Genomic DNA, 8,388 nt, shown 5'->3' on the forward strand with positions numbered 1-8,388 from the left:
TATAAAGGACTCAATTATCAACATTGCCAAATTAAAGTGTCGTCACCCAAATATACACACATTTGTGTTACTTTAATTGTATGCTTTGAGAGTGCATGATATCTGGTATCTTTATAGTGTGGAGAGACTAGAATGATTCCCAAACAGTTGTGAAGCAAAGGAGCTAACAATTTCCTTGGGCGCATCATTCAAACTTGTTGTGAAAGTCCATGCATCCAATTTGAGTGATGCAAGTTGGAATCTGCTTTGGGCCCACACCGCCTAAATCATAGAACATGACAAAGATGGGACCCATTTTGATGATGGATCCACATTGACCACCTTGTTCATGCTAAATCCTCTTTTAACACATCTTCCATGGAAGCCTAGCTCCATATTTTCTTCATTAAAATACTAGGGTTTAGGCATCATAAGTCTGCCGTCAAAGGGAGATGGTGTTATAGTCTGGCTTGTAAGATACAGAGAGACTAGTCAAAGAAAGGGATGGCAGAAGAAAGAGATAAGCTAAGAAAAGCCCACATAAAGTCATTCAAAGATGGAGGAAATGATGCTAGCTTCCTTCTTTCTACTAAACTTTTGACTAGGCTTCAGGAAAAAAATTTCGAAGGACTAAGGTGGAGAGACTCCCCATAGGAGGATATTTCTGGCTGAGCTCCCTCCGAAAGAGACCATTTCATCAAAGAAATTTTTGAGGAGCCATCATTAGGTTACTTGTGAAGCCTAGTACGATAAAGCATATTAACTAATACCGATCTTTCATAGTACAATCTAATGCTAGCTCAATGCAGCAAGTACTTTTTTTCATCATGCCACTGGATAACCTGTGCTAAGTGCATGCTAGTTTGTAAAGAATCCAATCAAACATAGCGAACTACACCAAAAATAAGCATCTACACCAAAAATGTTAGTTTTCTTCCAAATCCTTGGTCTATGAATGGGTTATAACAATGGTCTCTGGTATAGGAAAAATTATACCCTACATAGGAACAATTTGAGATGAGGTGAGGGGGGAGACAATCCAAGATGAGCCACATGATGAATGGAGCTCACAAGAATAAGAAATCTGATTGGCATGGTGCATCGCTGACATGGTGCACTCGGTGTAGGATATAATTTCATCTAGAATAGCATGCTCGGGTTTGGTGGAACAGCCCATATGCTCATGCATGTGAGCACAAATGCATAAAAAAAAGTTAACAAGGAGGACCAGAAAGGGTTAAAACAAGATTAACATGGGATCCGGTGTAGAAGTGGAACATGTTCTGATTACATTCATACCTTGATAATTATATATTTCTTTATTTATTTGCAACAAACAAGAACATAAAGGGCATAATGGTTGCACAACCCAATATCCAGCAAGGCTTGACTTAAAAGCCCAGAATTATGTAGTCTAAGCTAAGATAAGACGGTGGACAGGTTGGATGCCTAACCAGCTCATTCTTGGGAAATTTAACTAGCGAGAAGGCATGCAAAAGGGAGGTGAAAGAACGATATAAGTCAAGGTCAGAGGTCGATATATGTTTGGCTCTCTAACATCAAAATGGCTTTAACTCTTGGCAGGGATGGCTAGTGTTCGGATATGAGTCGGGTAGGCTTTTATCTGTACCCGTCTTATACTTACCTCAGGACAGGATGGGGTGAGTAGACTCTCAAAGCAGAATGAAGTGGGTAGACTTAGATGGGACGGGTTAGACGGATTAGATTGGGTGAAGCTACAAAAACTATTTTTTTGTATATAAATTATTTTTTTAATCCAAGAAGAAAATTTATGAAGAGTTATATATTTGCATATCAAGTTCAGGGTATGTTTTATCATTATCCATTCTCGTCCCGGAGCTATTGTGAGTTGGATGAAATCCGTTTCATTAGGATCCATGGGGCCTAGTAAATTGCCACCTCAATCTCTTGGTTGAACTACAAGCTAATTGAATTCCAATAGCCCATGAGCTATTTAACCTCAAAATAATTAGGTGGGAGACAATAGATTCCATAATCTCAGGTATTTGAGATATCTGAAATCAAGGTTTCAGATTAATTCAGGAATCAAAAATTTTTTTTTTGAGGAGAGAATTTTAGCGTCCATCAATAACTCAAGATTGCGACAGCTACAGGCCTGTTTTTGTTTTTGTTTTTTTTTTGTTCTTTTCTTTTTTTCGATAAATGGTAGCAATAGGCCTTTGCTTTTTCCTCACTTCACTCTTTATCAGTTTGCACCCGAATCCACCGGTCTAGGAATGAGACACTTTGGAAAAGTTTTCTCTTTTATCTATCTTTCCACCTCATATCCGTAGATTTTAGGTTAAAAGAAATCTCATTAAGGTAAGAAGCTTACTCACTTCATTTTTTATTTTTCTCAAAATCCAAATCCAAATCTTCCAAAAATTACTAAATCTAGAAGAATTGCTGTTAGAATTTTGTGAAATCACAATGTGATACTTGGATTCATGCTCTAGGGCATGGATCAAAGCTCAAATACTTGAATTTTAGGTATTTTGGATCTAACTCCAAAACCGACAACAAAAAAATAATTTAAACCAAACATTGAACCCATTCGATGAATTTTGGATATGATAAGGAGAATGGTTTATTCTACAACCCTATAGGATTTTTTATCAGCTATTGCTTATTTTTAAAATTATTTCACAAAAGTAATGTAAAAATATTAAAGATTTAAAATTTATGAATAACATTTGGAATCACCTTTATAGCTTGCCACGACTACAAAATGAATTCACAATGGTCGTTGCATGGAACCATCCAAAAGCACAGGATTAAGCACTCTTGAGGAGCATGGAGTCTTCACTTGTGAACTTTTCGAAAAAGCATCTAGTCAAATGAATCAATCCAAGGTTATAATTTTACCAGTTCCAACTACTGCACATCAGCAACATATAGCCAATTGCTGTATGTAGCTCCCCAAGAACATATCGCCAATAAATACTACAATTGCCATAAAATAACAATACTAACAAACAATGATCTACATTAAAATGTAAATTAAAAAATGACTAAGCCTAAATAAGAAAAAAAAAGTTAACTTGGTTTCCACAGTGAAGCTTATAGGGGTGTTAGCATCCTTCACCCTTCACTTGGGGTCACTTAATGTAATAAAAGTATTATTTGAAGTTTCAACTCGAACTGAACAGACGAATCTCTTGTCATGAGCCGGTCCATCTTCTCTCTCAATTCTGCAAATTTCAATAAAATATGTAAGCATAGGTTAATTTCTCAATCTACTGGCAGTGTGAGAAGAGTATCATTTCCTAAGATGGAGCATTAAAAGGAAATAAAAGAACTATGGAATTGTTCAATGACGTGATTACGAATATACACTACAAGAAAATCAGACATTTCCGACGCTTTTTATTATCTATACCGACATTTATAAGTGTCGTTAGTTTTAATTCCGATGCTTTATAAAGTGTCTGCAATGTGAGCATTAAAAATCAATTTGCCGATGCTTTCGAAAAGCGTCGCTCATTGCCGACACTTTTATGCATCGGCTAATAGCGACGCTTAATAGCATCGGCCATTAGCGATACTTATAAGCATCGCTAATATTTTTTATAACGACACTTTAAACCATCGTAAGAAAATCATTATACTAATACAAAAATCTATGATAATTATGTAAAATATTCAAATAGATGTAGTTACTTACTTGAGGAGGGACAAACCTATGCAATATAGATGCAGTCTGGTCAAACTGAGCCTCAAAGATTGTATCTCTATTTGATGGTTCTGCCTCATCTCCTCCATCTCCATTTGATGTCTCTCCCTCATCTCCTCCATCGCTGTCTTTAGATTACAAACCTCTACAATGCAAATACTTTGTTTCGCATCTGGGGTATATTTGCTCACTGCAGATAACTGACTGGGGGTAACTCCAATGCCATAACACCTCACTCAACCATAACGCTCTAGAGCTATCAATTCAGCAAACATCTGAGCTTCGACGTGATTGGTCTCACAGAATGATGATGACTCCCTGACACGCTCTGAAATAAGGGATGTAGTCTTGTCTTATATTTTTTTTAAAAAAGTCACATATTAATATTTAAAAAAATAAAACTAATGAAAAATCTTTGCACAAATAAAAAATGAATACATACAATTATATCTCTCGACTCCTTCCGAACAAAGTTGCCATCTCAGTAGGTATGAGTCATCCTGTAGAACTCCACTTTACCAGGCTCCCTTCTATGCTCTTCCATCTACTATAAAAAGCATATTGGCAAGCTATAGATCATCTATGATACGTGATATATGATCGAAGAGTTTCAAAAAATTTCAAAAAAACTTACAAATTCATCTCTACGCCTCGCATAAATCTTCGAGCCTGATGTGTAAGGAACTGTCTAAGATGCTCATGCAGCTCTACTAATGTCGAAATATGTTTGCCAAAAAAAATAAACAATATAATATATTCGATGTATATATTTGTAATATATATTAATAATAAATACAATATAAGGTATTGAGAAAGTATACAGAACCAATAGTGAACAAGCTTCTTCAGAAAACTAGTAGTGAACAAGCTCCCTCTACTAATGAGCATACATCTCTACGCCCCTTAGTGCTCCAATCAAATAAATCAGCATATGCAGAAAAATCATTGATAGTCCAAATAAAAGCTGCCCACAATTTAAATTTTGGCTAGCGAAAGCATCAAATGCATCGATACCCTCCCATAACTATTTTAATTTCTCTATTAAAGGCTACAGAAAAAACATCAATATCATACCTAGGCCTTTATCATCTAGAATAACCATTGACAAAATGAGTAAAGATTATTTCATACACATCCATAGCAGCAAATTATATAGAATCAAAACAACCGGACAAGTGCTGTATGTAGAACTCATCATTCGGAATGGATGGAACCCATCAGTAGCTAAACCTAGCCTAATACTGCGAACATCAGAAGCAAATTTATGATGCCTATTATCAAATGCTTTCTATGCTAAACTATCCGCTATGTGTCTTAACATTCCATTCTTTGTATGACCTTCATGCCATCTCATCGAGGAAGCTATCTTTGAAGATGCATACATCCTTTTCAATCGAGGTATGAGAGAAAAATATCTCAAAAATTTAGCCAATTTTTTTTTTATCCTATGTAACATCCACTTTATTCAACAAATCATACTCGTTTTCTTTATATTTTTTTCACTGTGAAGATCTACATATTTAGCACGACTCTTGGTCAACGTTTTTATCACGATATAAAATACAATCATTCGGACAACGTGTATCTTCTCGTATCCAAGAGTTAATTGTTTTGCTTGTTTTTTGGCTTCATAAGAAGATGGTGATAAAGTAACACCTTCCGAAAATGGATCCTTTAATAATTGAAGCAACATAGTGAAAGACTTGCTAGACCACCTATTCAAATATTTCAAATGTCATAATTGTACAAGAAAACAAATCTTCATAAAATTTTTACAATGTAGATATAGTTCATGATCACAATCTTTCACCAAGTTATGATACTAAGCTGTGTCATCATTAGATGAATATATAGGTTCCTCAACATGCATAGAATCAGTAAATGTACGCTCATCATCTATTGCAGCTTCTTGTCCTCTACTGAAATCTATTAAATTTTCAATACCATGTTCAAGAGCATATCTAAGTAAACCCCTTATATCATCTTCTCCTACAGAATTTCTTTCAGTGTTACTGGATCCAAAACTAGAGGTGTCTTCTAAATAGGAGGGTTGGTTAAATGAAGATGACAATATGGACTCTCCATGAATTACTCATTCAGTATAATCCTTTAGAAAATCATTGCACACAAAATGCTTTTCAACAATTTTTGGAGCGAGAGAACAACAATTTACACATTTTCTTCATGGACATAAAATCTTTCTATTCATATTTGATTTCTCAAAAGCAAATTTAATAAAATTTTGAACTCCAGCCAAATATTTGGTACTGAATCTCAACTTATTTATCCAACTTTTGTCCATTCTATTAGAATACTGATTGAAATGCTACTTATCTAAAAAAGATAAATAAAATTAGACACTAAGTAAGAAAGTGGAGGAAAAGGAATATACAAATTTTGCAAGCTATATTGCATATATGCTTTGAATTTTGATTGCAGTTAGGTACATTGGGGCAGAGTGTGGTGTTATATAAACTCAGCTTAATTTAGACTATCCAAAGTCATAAACAGACATAATCTAGCCCCCATGTGAGTTCCATGCCCTACTGCAAGAATGGTGAAGCAAAGAAATTGAAAGATGACATTGAGGCTTTTAATTCTTTATTAGTCACAAACGAAGTTGCAATCTTGCAAGCTACAATATTTTACTTCTAAATTCTAACACTTCAGCCTTTCATCAATTGCAAGGTCATAAAAATTTGATCATTGGTTCATTGAAAAATTACATTCCCATTCATGATCCACATGTTTGACCATGTTCCTCAGATAATACATGATTTCCATTTCCTCTGATAATGTATGATGTGAATGCAAGCAACAAACATGTTATATATGGGATGTATGCTTAAAGGCTTAAAGCTCAAACAACTAGAAAAATTAACTAAGTAACTTTGCCATCCACTGGATCTCTTACAAGCTATGTGTTGCCCAGAGATGGTCACCCAAGAGGGGGGTGAATTGGGTGTTTTAAAAACTTTTGACTGTTTAAAAATAGAACTCACAAATGTATGAGCTAAACAAAAATAAAGCTATGAAGACAAGCAATCGCAAACACAAGCTTTTATAGTGGTTGGGAGCCTCCACCGCTCCTACATCCACTCCCCAAAGCACCGTTGGGAATTTTCACTATAATCCACGATTACAGTACGGTAGTTTTGCGAGTTCACTACCCAACTCGTTGTTTTACACCGGGCTAACAACAAACCCTAAAACCCCCAATTACACTTAGGCTTGGGACGCCTTTCCCTTGTTCCAAGTCCCTTGACTGGAACAAGCACCACAATAGAAGATTTTACAAAGGATTAAAAAAACTCTAAATAAGCAAATAAGACAATGATGAACAATAGAACCCGGAAGAATCCTTTTGCCGTTGGAAGCGTAGGAAATGGTGATTCTTCCGATGTGGATCGTGTAGGTTTGAGTGTGAGCTTTGAATCCCGAGCGCGCGAGAGTGGTTGAGCTTGAAATCGCTTGGGAAGCTTGAAAGTACTTGACTTCTTCACTTGAATGCACTCACTTCCTTGAACTTCTCTCTCTTGCTTCTCTCTTAAATGATCTAGCTTTTGGATTTGTGAAGAGTTGTTGAGAAGCACTTACGTGGTCCCTTTTATAGACCAAAAAGCAAATATAGCCGTTAGAGATAAAGTTAGAGAGATTTGAAATTCAAAACAACCTGCAAAAAGTTGTCAGTCGCGTCCCAGGCGCTCCGGAGACGTCTCCGCTTCAACGAGAGACGTCTCGGCTACAAGATTTTACTTTTTACGTTGTTTGGGGTCGACTCGGCGCTTTACGGGGACGTCTCGGCTTGTTTGCACTTTCTGCATAAGGACGACTCCTCTCCCTCGGGGACGACTCCGCTTCTTTATCTCAGAAAAACATGTCTTCTGGAATTCCCTGAGAGAGTCGACTCCGCTCTTTCAGGGGACGTCTCCGCTGCCTTATCACCGAAAAAATCATTCTCTGGAAAACTCTGAGAGAGCCGTCTCCGCTATCTTGGGGACGACTCGGGAAGTCTGCTTTTTACTTGCGGGGACGACTCCGCGTACGGTGGGGACGTCTCGCGCATATCTCTTGAAAAACTGTCTTTCTGCCGCCACTGAGAGAGTCGACTCCGCTACTGAGAGAGTCGACTCCGCTATCGCGGGGACGACTCGGCAGGTGCCGGGGACGTCTCCCAACGTGCCAGTTCTTCTTGTTTGTGCCAGAGACGTCTCTGAGACTATCAGGAGACGTCTCGGCTTTCCCTGATCTGTTTTCTTCATCTCAAAACTTCTTTAATAAATTCATAAAAATTATGGAAACTTGCCTAGACATTTCTTAACAATATTCTTAATAAAGCACATGAATTCCTCAATTAAATTGTTAAGATAAATGAAATTATACTCTAGTGTTTTGTATTCATCAAAATCCATTAGGGGGTCAACAATCTCCCCCTTTTTGATGATGACAAAACACTGAGTATATGCAAAATTCGAAATTTAAACATATACACAGTATTTGCTCAGATGTACAGGTATAATGTTTTGATTAGAACTAGATACAATGTGAAATGAAATATTGATGCTAAAGATAATTGAAAGCTAAGTTCTTTTTGACTCCCCCTTTCTTTTCCAGAAGGGCAATTATCTTAAAGCTAATATTCTTCAACTTTATCTCTTCTAATTCAACTTTTAATCATGAATTTTGTATTTTGCATTCCAATGTATCCATATTGG

General features: G+C 36.5%; 1 long non-coding RNA gene across 1 annotated transcript; it reads right to left on the minus strand.

Annotated features, from left to right (window-relative positions):
- Positions 1–2,916: 2,916 nt before the first annotated feature.
- On the minus strand, positions 2,917–4,458 carry LOC113461153. The gene is made up of 3 exons (XR_003383226.2): positions 4,116–4,458; positions 3,665–4,001; positions 2,917–3,191 (listed from the first exon to the last, which is right to left on the minus strand). It is a non-coding gene; the product is annotated as an uncharacterized LOC113461153 (long non-coding RNA).
- Positions 4,459–8,388: the final 3,930 nt, after the last annotated feature.

This window comes from Phoenix dactylifera, unplaced genomic scaffold (assembly GCF_009389715.1).
Source record: "Phoenix dactylifera cultivar Barhee BC4 unplaced genomic scaffold, palm_55x_up_171113_PBpolish2nd_filt_p 000188F, whole genome shotgun sequence".
Classification (NCBI taxonomy): domain Eukaryota; kingdom Viridiplantae; phylum Streptophyta; class Magnoliopsida; order Arecales; family Arecaceae; genus Phoenix; species Phoenix dactylifera.